Raw genomic sequence first — 12,597 nt, 5'->3', positions numbered from 1 at the left:
CTCTCTCATCCATCCATCCAACTTCTATTATCTGAAGTGTGATTGTTATTTCACTAAGGGATCACAAAGAGAGTACCTGTTTTGTACGTTGGTGCTTCAACAGTTTGAGATGTGCATCCAAATGCGGCTTTTTGTTTTAGAGGGAAAGGGAAGAGATGGGGAAGCAACCACATTTACTGAAATGTCTCTCAGTCAGATACTCCGCTGCATATTCTACTCATTATAAAACATGTAATCAAACCTATTTATTTGGTGATTCAGCAAGTTACTCAGCAAGTTTGAATCGTTCATTCAAAACATGTCTGTGGAGGATCTGGGCTATACCAGGTATTGTGCTCAGCACTGGAGATAAAACAGTAAACAAGATGATGTAGGGGGAAATGTACATTAGAATGATACTGGTAGAGTCAGTATCATTAACCCCATTTTTCAGACAAGAAAACAAGTCTCAAAGAGCTTTAAAAACATGTCCATGGCATACAAGCTTCAGAGCCAGAACCACCTAGGCCTTTCTGACTTGACTGTGAAACTCAACCTTCTTGCTACCAAGCTCCCTCCCCTTCATTCAGCCATTTCTACTCAAACTGCAGTCCCCACACAGCAGCGGCATCTAGAAGCTTATAATAAAAACAGAATCTCTGGCCTCTATGCCAGTCAGACTTCCTGAATCAGACGGCATGGGCAACAATCCTCAAGGGACTGTGTATGCATTAACATCTGCACGGGTCTAGATCAAGAAGCTCTTTAGTAAGGTGAAAGATGGAAGAAAAAGAATTAAAACACTTTGTTAGAGCTATGCCGAAAGGGATTCCACCAGTGTGGTCTGCATTTTGAGATAAAAGATATAGGCTGAGCCTGCAAGCTTATAACCTAACCGAAAATAGTTTATGTACTTAACACTCAAAGAAAAGCACAAGAAACACAAAGTTGCACTGAGACCCTCAGAACATATAGCAACTCCTGGAAAGCATTGATTTTATCTACTGGTTTGCTAAGAGTCTTTGGGATATACAGCCTTATACCACTTCTAACCTCGTTCAGTAAATCGTCTTAATTAGAGTAACCTCATACTCCCCGTAAGTTGCCAAGCTAACCCATACTTTCTTCAACACACAAGTTTACTCCTGCTCATCAAATTTTTGAAAGCCTGTTACAACTGAAGAAAGGTCACTTGTAGGAAGCAAGGGCTTTTAAAAGATGTCAGTCATCAGCAAAGCCTCTCTGCAGGAATGTTTTCCTATCTCTTGACCATTATCTTCTCTCTACCTCATTCTTCAGGACCTACATGCTCTGCTTCCTCTAAGATTACTTAATTCTCAGCTTTAATTGTGACAGAGGCCTCCTGATCTCTGAGTGACTGAGATCTGGAACTGTGTGTGATCTTTCTCCCACCATTCTATAATGCTCTAGTACCTTTCTGCATTCACTTTTAACTTCAGATCTAAGAACAGCTAACCAACCAACCAAACAACAAGAAAACGCTTCAGAACACTCTCTGAATTTCGATCCTATGACACAGCTGCCTTCAATTCAATATTAGAAGTTACCAATAAATTCTAAATCATCAAATATATTAACTGCTTTGGGCAAGTTATAGCATTATAAAGTATTGTTCTTCCTATGGAATTCCTTCCTCAGAACCGCCACGGCTCTTTTCCAGAATGTTGAGCGAGTCACTCTTAGGGAAACAAGAAACAAAGATTGCAAAAATACTTCACCGAAAATTCAAAAGCCACTCTTCAAAATGTGCAAACCATTTGCACAAATGAGCAGGAAAAGAAGAAAGAGAGGAGCTGTGTAAGCAGGAAGGTGTGAGATCTGAAACCAATATCCCTCTAAAGTGAGTACCATCTATGGCCAGAAGCTGGGACTATGAAGGCATGCCATCATCCAGACACATATTCCCCGATGCCACTGAGGAAAACCAACTCACAGTGGGCAACACGGGGCCTGGTGATGTCTGTGTCCTGTAACTTTGCTTCTGACCCCATCTGCCCCACTCCACGTAAACAACCCTGTGGTTAACAATAAGGACACTCATCAGCCCCTGGAGGTAGGGAGTTCTTGAACATCAGGAAGAGGAGGAGAAAATTCCCGCACCCAACCAGGTGGTACCAGCTCAAACCAGTTCCAGATCCCTTCTTCAAGGAGGCCAATGTTGGAATTTGCAACCCGTGCTATTTCCGCAGATTGCCTACTCCTGAATACAACTTTACTGGCCACTGACCGTCCTCAAAACACTCCCTCGCCCTCATGGATCTTTATGAGCCCGGTGATCACTCCTCTTCCACGGATGGTTCCTTCTCAAGTAAGTACTGGCCGCTTTGGCTTCCTCTCACACCCTCCACAGGCCTGCCTGCTGCAAGGCCCTTTCTCCTCACACCCTCCCCCTCATCAACAGGGCACTGCTTCTCCAAATTCCTCAGTTCTTGGTCCTCCATTCCTTTGTGTGTGTGTGTATGTGTGTTTCTACAGTGGCGTTTGACCGATTTAAAGGTGAAGTTTGAACAATTTAGGCTACAGATCAAAAGGGCCAAGCAAGTAGATGGATAAACAAACATGAATCCTGCACCGAAAAAGCTTACGTTTGGGGAACAGACCTCAATTGTACCAGCCACATGTAAAATCCAAACAGGCCACGCCATGGTCAGAGAGATTGGAAAATTGGGGTAATTAACTGGGTAATGTAGTAAAAGAAATAAATTCCAGCAAGTGAAGTAGGGGAAAGCATTAAAAAAAAAAACTAAAAAAAAAAAAAAAAAAAAAAAAACTAAAGGCACTGAGGTTGCCAGTCTACATTGATCAAATTGACAAGAAAATTGCTCAATTCTCTATTTCCCATTTCCTGGTAAACACAGTGAAAGACGTCCAGATGACTGAACAATTTCATAAAGTGACAAAAGTGTATACATTATCCTCAGGCCGTAATACAATTTACATTTGTGCAAATGCCTTGCACATAGTATCACGGAGAGATGACTCTGTGTTTGCATAACGACCTCTGCCAAAGGTGGGCCCGTAGACAGCTTTTCAAGAGTGGAAAGAGAAATGCTACACCTCTCTCTCAGCAGCTGAAAGCTGGCCTAGGCTCTCCTTGGGGATTTTCTGGGTGCAGGAGACAGAATGATTTTGTTTTTTAAAGCAGCCTCCTATCTCCTTAAGGTAGTATTCCTAAGTTCTCTCATATTAGAACAGTTCTTTGGTGACCATCTAAACCAGAGATTAGAAAACGTTTTCTATAAAGGGGAAGATGGTAAATGCTTTAGGATTTACAGGCCACACATGGCACCTACTCAATTCCGCCACAGTCGTACGAAAGTAACCACAAATGACACATAATTGAATGGACATGCTATAAATATGAATATGTCCCACCTAAATACAAGTATAATTTGTATCTGAAGACATGTGTGCTAAAACAGAAACATTTTGCCTGGCTCCAAAGCATTAAGCTCAAACTTCCTCAGAGTTTTCATTACCTACTACTGCTAATTATTCTACTAGAATTTGGAGTTAGTAAAATATTTTATTTTGAAATTATTCTATTCAAAACGTGTGGATAGGTAAAAAGCTTCTTGAATTTTTAAGCCACGCTCTATTTACTAACATTCAAATACAGATAGTAATTTCAGAGAGCAAAGTGACTGTTTTTGTCATTTCCTTTTCTTAGAGCCATTGTGTAGAAACGACTGGTTCACCATGACCCGTCTTCTTCCTCCTTGAGCATACAGGAGACTCTAATTCCTAGCCTCCCGTAGCCAGTTACTAAATAGAGGAAAGCCTCCCTGGACAATCTCCTGAACCCCCACATTGAGCCAGCTTCATAGGCATCTGACCGTTACAATCACAGAGGAACCTACACTCTATGCTTGGTTTAATGTTCTGCCATGACTCTTTCGGAATTCTTTGCACCAGACTTCACAAATTTATACCTAATCCTGCCCACAAAGCTGACACTGCATGAGTTGTATGTGAAGTCCCTGAGATTTTGAACCTGCTTGTTTCTGTAGTGTATACCTACCCTATCCTGACAAATGCAGCCATGGCACCCTTCAAGCCCTAGTAAGTGAAACTCTATCCCACTGTTTCCCTAAATTTTCCCTCCTCCCCTCTGAGACAGGTACCTTCACTAGGTTGTCCCCATAGTAGTATCATCCACTCCAACACCACACTGGCACAATTTATTGTGGTTATCTCCTGTCTTCCCCTGGTGGGCACTCTGGATTTCCTCCATTCACATTCCAACACTTCTAGAGTAATTTCATATGTGGCAGACACTAAAAAGCTAAAAACTACATTTCCCAGACCTCTTTGCAGGTGAGATAAATGATGTAGCCTACGTGTTGCTCACTACATATACCCTTGAAAGATGTGGAATGAAAAGAAAGCAATGAGGGGTGTTTGGGTGGCTCAATCAGTCGAGTGTCCAACTTCAGCTCGGGCCATGATCTCGTGGTTTGTGAGTTCAAGCCCCGCATGAGGCTCTCTGCTGTCAGCGTGGAGCCCGCTTCAGATGCTCTGCCTCCCTCTCTGTCTGCCCCTTGCTTGCTCTCTCTCTCAAAAATAAATAAACATTAAAAAAAATAAAAAGAAAGGAAGGAAGGGAAGGGAAGGGAAGGGAAGGGAAGGGAAGAGAAGAGAAGAGAAGAGAAGAGAAGAGAAGAGAAGAAAAAAGAAAAGCAAGCAAGCAATGTGAGATTCCTGACGCCCTTGAGGGGACTGGTTCCTCTTGCAAGCATGATGTCCAGGGGATTTCTTCCTCTGTGGCAGCGTGGCAGAGTCTTGCCCAGTACTACGGCAGTGGCACTTCCCTAGAGCAAAGCTGTGGGTGGGCACTTCTCATACTTGGTGATGTGACCTCAAAAACTGATCCCAGGGGTTTCCAAATAATTTGTCAGCTACTTAATGCCTTCAAATAAACTTTGTTTTTCCCCGTAGAATGGACTCTGTTGTCTACAACATACACTCTCCACCCACTAGAGTGAGTGTAAGTCTTTGAGGACACAGACTGAATCTTATTTATTTTCAAAATGACCATCCTCTCCCACCAGCCAGTCACCTAGGACTAGCTTAGTGTTCTGACACATAATAATGGTTCACTAAATATTTCACAAAGAAATGCAGACAAGTAGGCACACAGGAAGGAAGGAAGGAAGGAAGGAAGGAAGGAAGCAAGCAAGCAAAAGAATACGGTTTCCAAACATCCATAGAATTGGAATACAAACCTGTCAATAAATGAACCTCATAGCTTAAGCATATTATAAACATAATATATTGATCTGACACACAGGACTTCAACCAGTCTTGTAGTTATCAAAAAGTTGAATATCTCAAGGTCCTTGTGCTATGGTCTAAATGTAAACATGAGGGGCGCCTGGGTGGCTCAGTCGGTTAAGCGTCCGACTTCGGCTCAGGTCATGATCTCACAGTCTGTGAGTTCGAGCACCGTGTCGGGCTCTGTGCTGACAGCTCAGAGCCTGGAGCTGCTTCCGATTCTGTGTCTCCCTCTCTCTCTGCCCCTCCCCCGTTCATGCTCTGTCCCTCTCTGTCTCAAAAATAAATAAACGTTAAAAAAAATTTTTAAAAAAATAAATGTAAACATGAGTGTTTGCTGTATTTGAGTTTCTGTAAACTATCTATTTTAACAAGCTCTCTGTTGTCAATTCATTTCCCTGATAATAAAATTCTTTAAACAAGTGAAAATTATACAAACATATATATAACCTGTGTTTTTCCACAGCTTGAAAGCCAGATTTTCATCAGGCACGGATGTATCACATTACCCACCGTGAGGTAAGCTGCAGTCCTGGTTTAGGGAAAGAAAATTTGTCAATGTGATTTCAGTTGAGACCTCTCTCTTCCCCTGGGGCTCCTACGAAGTAAGAAGTTTGCTCACAGTCCGAATGGCAGCTTCTTGTGGTACCAACACTTTGAGCTGCCCCATATTTTTAAAAACTCTGCAGTCTACATACTCAGCAGATAGGAAAAAGAATTGGTGCTGTTCAGGCAAACACAGTCTTTGCTTTTCCATATGTTCTCTGCAGTGTGGAATGTGCTACTACTTTATATAGTATCAACTTCTTATTTGTAAATTGTACATTCACTGGAAAGTAGGTCAAGGCACACTGGAGCTTTCCCATTTCCCAAATACTCTATGCCATGCATGAAAGTTGAGACTTATCAGGGTTGAAGTACAGGAAAGGAGGGGGTGGGGGGGAACAAGGAGAGGATATGGAGAAATGCAATATATTTCCCTCTAAGCCCCTTCATAAATCTTCATCTTCTTTCCAACAAGATCTAGGAAAATCACAGTTTCACTCCAGGTCAGGGATGCTCATTACCCAAGTTCAAAACCTATGAAAAATTACAGTGGAAAAATCATTCACAATTGATTTATGGTTAAATTGAAAGAAGTAGAAGGGTTGGGCCAATCACCTGCTTTTTAAATATCTTTCAATCTCAACCCCACTCTAAAGCTTGGCTCCAATCTGCTTCTATAATTAGAGTACCAAAACACAAGGCTTTAATATCACCAACACATCATTAATCATTCCAGCTACCTCATGATGGAGGCCACAGCCACGGACGAGAGGCAGGGTTGAACAAATAAAATAGTCATTGATCTCTATTTGAGGACTAGAGCAAGACCATTCACTCGATGTGTGTTTGTTGGTGTGTGTCACGCTGAAATTGTTACACAGACCATCAATAACAACACCATTTCACCTTAACAGCCTGAAACAGAGACAGAAACTTTGTGTGTTTCCTGCTAATAAGCAAATTAAGGTTTTAGGTACCTACACTTAGTAAGTACTTGTTTTGTACTTAGTCTCTAATAAGTGATTGAACAGCAAGCATCACTGTCTCCTACTACCTCAATATTGAGACAAAAATTGATGTGTAGTCACTAAATGAGTGCAAAATTGTCTGCTGGATTCTCTTGAATCCTTCATGGATAGAAATGCTTTTGTGAAAGCAGTAAAATCTCATTAATATGAATTTTTCTGTGGATGGACCTTCTAAACAAAAGGGCAGGGGGGAGTAGTAATCAGATGTGTTTTCCTTAAATAAGCGAGGTTACCTTCCTTTCATGGCTTGTTAGAAATTCCCGAAGATTAGGAGACAACAGATGTGCAATTAACTCTAGTTCACCTGCTTTGGAGAGGAAGATAAGACTCCAGGCACCCTATATCCCTCATCTGTCCACTACAGATCACAATTCTTGCCCATCCTTCCTTCAATGATAATTTGGAAGATGGCAGGATTTTATAGTTTTAAAGTAGCTTTGCAAAGTTGAGATCACTATGCAAAAGTAAACTTCCACTAAGAGAAATAAAGACAGAAAAGGATGACTCCTTATTAGCATATTACTAGTTTATCTATAAATGGATGCTTAGATATCACTTGAACACTCTTGTAAAACAGGAACAACCATTTGTTCTAATTTGCCACGTTTGACGAATTTATCATGTACTCTCTCTATGTATAACCCCCAGATTCAGATCACATGTGACACAGCAGCACTTCACTTTGCCTAAATAGCCCATGGTCCCCCAAGGCCAAGTCAACACCTACACTCTCCCGTGGATAGATCCTGCATAGAAATGCCCACAGAGCCCTGAAATTACTAACTGTACGACCATCAGAATAATTCTTCTCCTCCTCTCCATGCATCGGTAGCAGAGCAGACTGAGTGAAAGCCTCCCTCTGAATCTTTCACTATCTACCTTGTGATGAATACGGGTAGAACAGAGCTACTGGCACAGAAACGGAGTCTGCCTCTGGTTCTGATATTCTAGGTACCCAAATGCTACTGCCCCTGTGGCTGGCCCAATAAAGATCTTCTCGAACTCCTTTAAATATTTTCTAGGACAGTGTTGCCCAATAAACTTTCTATGATGAAGGAAATGTTCTTTAATCTGCACTATCCAATATGGTAGCCACTAGCCATCTGGGGCAGCAGGGGGCAGCCTGCAGCCAGAGTTCACTGGGGCAGGAGCACAGTCAGGTGTTCATCTCATGCTCCCTCCTCTGTGCAGAGGGCATCACTCTCTGCTCTGCACTGCACTGCCCAGGAAGGATGGCATGAGTAAGGTAAAACTGTCCTTCCTACCGTCTTCAAGGAGCCTTTTCTCAGTTCTGTGCCCCACCCAGCTACTATAATCTTTCACATGGAGTCCTCAGCCCTTGTGAAGGTTTATTTAAGTGCGGATGGCTATTCAAATGGATGTCTCTGTGAGTGGAAGGGCAGTGGAAACTCCCAACTCCATCATCTTGCTGACATCACTCTCCAAGATGTTAAACACTTGAAATGTGGTTAGAATGACTGAAGATTTTGACTTTTTTTTAAATTTAAACTTATATAACCATATGTGGCTAAGGGACAACAAATTAGCCACTGCAGCCTTAGAGTTTTTTTTCCCAGCCCAATTCCAGTTTTGCAATTCTCCTTGTGTGACTTCAAAAGTTTCTTAACCTGTAGGAACCTCAACTGCAAAATGGTAGATTTACTAGCCCCCACCATGTAAGGTTTTGGTGAGAATTAAAGATAACATATTAACTACCTGGAGGTGGTACTGAGGTGTCATATCCTTCCTCACCTTTGAGCATCACCTCCTCCAGGAATTCTTACCTGGTCTTAAAATCTGGCCTGAAGTCTCTTTGTAAGAGAGCCTAAGGAACCTGCATTTCCTTTACTTAATTGTCTGTATTTTCTCACTGAGACTTGGGCTATTGATTTATCATTATATTCTAAGCATTAATGCCTAGAACACAGCAACCCAAAGTGACACTTGAAAGGCTCTTCTAACAAGGTCCAATGTATCCACATGCCCTATACAAGGTGGGTTGTTTCTTCATTGCTCGTGGATGCTGGTTATACATATGACAGATGAGAAATAACTAGTCTAGGACCCACTGTCTATATTCTCATCAGAGGCACAAACTAAATCTGATTATCTGTAAAAGTCAAATAACTCACTAAAAAAGGATTCATGACGGAAGTACCCCAAGAAGATCCATCAGGCCTACGGTGGAAAGGAAGAGTCAGAGTACTGTTCTGGGTTCTCTTGCTCAAACCTTTTAAGAGCAGCAGGAGCAGTCAATGAAGACAATGGTCCTTCACTGCTCAGAGCCAGAAAACACCAGACCCTCAATCCAATCTACTTTGATACGCAATGAACTCCAGTGGTGCCATTGACAACACAGTGACTGCAAACTGGGAGTCCTGTTATACTCATAAAATTAATGCTGATTGCACCCCCACAGAGAACGTGGTACTCTTCTGGTTCAGACAGAAAAGAAACCATAAAGCTAAACACAGCACCATGCGCAGATTGTATCCATAGAGTTTAGATGAGGCATCTGCTCCTTTTCCTTTCTTCAAAAAAAAATTGGGCTTGAAAGACAGTAATAAATTAACCTAGAGTTTAAGGGAAGGATGGACATTCTAATGCCTAAGTATAGAACCCATCTCATGATTTCATATAATAATAGAGGACTATTATTATTTAATCTATTTAGGACTCAGTTTCTACATCTGCAAATGGTAGTTACAGTACCTGCCATGCAAATTTGTGGTGGGCATTAAAGATAATGCATTAAGGGGCGCCTGGGTGGCTCAGTCGGTTAAGCGTCCGACTTCGGCTCAGGTCACGATCTCACAGTCTGTGAGTTCGAGCCCCGCGTCGGGCTCTGGGCTGATGGCTCAGAGCCTGGAGCCTGCTTCCGATTCTGTGTCTCCCTCTCTCTACCCCTCCCCCATTCATGCTCTGTCTCTCTCTGTCTCAAAAATAAATAAAAACGTTAAAAAAAATTTTTTTTTAAATAAAGATAATGCATTAAATGTCTGAAGGAGGTACTCAAGGCTATTATTCTATACATCTCTCCTTCTTTCTCCCCACTCTCCCACATACACACACATGCCCAGGGGAAAAAAAAAAAAAAACAACCAAGTACTATGCTCAGCTTGAGAGAAAGAGTGGGTTGACCAAATACAATATTCCTTGATTTTTTAATAGAAATGTAATATTCCTGAATAGTATTTCACTTGGCCATTACAATAATCCTATGAGGTCACTAGGGAATATTGCACAATCTAGTTCAATACAGGAAAGAAATAAAAGATTAGATGCAGAGATATTTAGTGTATTCTCCAAATCTGGGAGTTAATACGCAAGGAGCCCACATTGAAACCACATGGTGGCCAGGATCTTAAAAATGGAAGTGCCTAGGACATTTGGAATTAGGAATTGCACCTATGTCTGTGTCTGGGGTAAATTCCTGTGCACTATGCCCAGAAGTAACCAAACTAGGAAACAAATGAGTAAGTATAAGCTATTAAAATGATTTTCACATTCTTCACTTTGAAACTGTGTCTCTCTTGCCTTTGTCAATTTAGTAATGTCATTTCTGAATCAGTTCATGAGTAGCCAGTGGAATTCAGTCCTATCACCTAGATCAAGTATTAGCAAACCACAGCCCACAAGCCAAATCTGCTCCAGTTTCTGTAAATAAAGTGTTATTGGGATGCCGCTATGATTATTTATTTACATAGTATCTATGGCTACTTCCTTGCTACAACAGCAGAATTGAGTAGTTGTGACAGAGACCATATGGCCCACAGTGCTGAAAATATATATTTTACCATCTGGCTCTTTACAGAAGAAATTTGCCAACCACTGACCCATGTCAAGTATGGGTCCTTGACTTTCCCATTGCCACCACTGTTATTCTTCAGCCTGTTAACTTCATAAGGACAATTTAAAGAGTATGGGAGAGGTGTCCGACAATAACCGTTTGTGGGCAGAGACAGAAACATCTATGACTGATTTTTTAATAATTTTAATTTAACCAGGGATTTAGTTCAGAGAAACTCAATATACTTTGAACATCATCTCATTTTTTTCTGACAGATTTTATTAGAAAAAAAATTGGGATTACCAATACATTAAAGACATCACTTAAATCGTTCAAGATATCATCGGTTCCTTTGTGCTTTCTCCCACTGTCAGTGTTTTGAGAATTAATTGCTCATTTGTGCATAGTACTGTACAACGCAATTTAAAAAGACATGGTATTTGCCTTCTGGGAGCTTACACGATCTGAGACAGCAAGGATGACAGAGAAAGAGTGCTCCTTGGGGGGGGGGGGGGGGCACTACACAAACCCATAAAACAAACAAACAATCATGAACGTAATGTATTCACAAAAGGTGAGTCCAGATTTTAATGGGAAGGCAAATAAACAAGTGTTCGTGAAAGTAACCAACTCTTCTAACAAACTCTTACAATTATTTAATGGAAGGTTTCCTGGAGATGAAGTTGTAGATAAAGTGATTAAGGTGACCTGAGAAACAATTCTAGGCATATGGCTTAATTATACTTAAAAGGGCTAATTAGATGTAAGCGTTGGTACAGCAATTTACCCAGGAAGGCTAAGGAAAGTCCAAAGCATTCTAACATCCAACATTGAAAGGGAAGACAAGGCTGAATGCTGGGATGGCAAAAATGGAGCATGAGCACTCCCTATGTCCTCACCCACTCTGATGGCAGACATCCCGAACTGATCACAGCATTCTTTCTACCTAAACAGACACAGCTTTCTATTTTCCTTTGCATCACAGCACTCTGAGTAGACGCAACACTGACAAATGATTATAAGTGGCCCTTAAATTGAAAAGCAAAGATACCGCTTCTTCTCTAGGTTTATATTCATTGGACAATGAGAGGAATACCTGGTTGCCCTGATCTGCACACACCCTCCCCCAAAAAGTTGCAAACAATTAATGATAACCTATACAGTGACAGACATCGATTTTCTAAAAAAGCAATACTGAAATTTGGGGTCTCTAGAAAGAAAAGCTAATCGAGTGAAACCTAGTGGTATGAAAAGAGAAAGAAAAATGGATGCCCAAGAGTAGAACAGAAGCAATCCCAAATACTAAGCAAGCAGTGGATATCGTGGGGTGTGGCCATGTCCCTTCAGGACTGACGCACTCAATTCCTCAGCAATCAGAAGTGCCACCTCCTGGGTAGCTCCCAGCTCTATCCCTCTCCAGCAGCTGCCCAAGGTCAAAGGGAACCCGCACACCCAAGGTAACACTGCCTCCCCTAGGGAGCCCCCACCTAATGACTGGCTGACACAATAACAGCGTTAACTCTGATAACAGTTGATAATTCTGACGGATCATCCTGATTTCAGTCTCCCCTTGGGTTTGGTTGAGGCTTCAGCTGCAACTGCATTGCAGTTCAACTTCTCCGTCTACCAAATCCTGCTGCCTTCTCTTCCTTACAAATGTGGTTCCGGAGACCACTGCCCTAAAACATCTTTTGCATGTAACGCTCCACCTTAGAGTCTGTTTCCAGGGAAACCGATGTCAGACAGAGCACTTTCTAAATGGTGAAAACACTTAACGTACTATTTTTTAAGGTCTCACAATAATTCAACGAGATAGTTATTACCATGACCACTTGAAAGATGGTTGAGGCTCAGACAAGTTAAGTCACATGTTCATAGTAAGTGCTACAGCCAGGAGTTCAACCCAGCTAGGTGTTTGCTGTTCAGACCCACGACTGACTGGCAGGGCCACAACAAGAA

The 12,597-nt window shown here is 41.7% G+C and overlaps 1 protein-coding gene and 1 long non-coding RNA gene across 9 annotated transcripts in view; both read right to left on the bottom strand.

The window, feature by feature from the left end:
• Window positions 1-12,597, bottom strand: part of RBMS3 (RNA binding motif single stranded interacting protein 3) — a 1,330,859-nt gene that overhangs the window by 1,196,895 nt on the left and 121,367 nt on the right. The gene's annotated exons all lie outside the window — the stretch shown is intronic.
• The window catches only part of LOC132684146 (uncharacterized), a 160,086-nt gene that overhangs the window by 27,973 nt on the left and 119,516 nt on the right, over window positions 1-12,597 (bottom strand). The window lies entirely within an intron of this gene.

This window comes from Panthera onca, chromosome C2 (assembly GCF_046562875.1).
Source record: "Panthera onca isolate mPanOnc1 chromosome C2, mPanOnc1 haplotype 2, whole genome shotgun sequence".
NCBI classification, from domain to species: Eukaryota; Metazoa; Chordata; class Mammalia; order Carnivora; family Felidae; genus Panthera; species Panthera onca.
The sequence above is the reverse complement of the archived record's forward strand: the minus strand, read 5'-3'. Positions and strand labels throughout refer to the sequence as shown.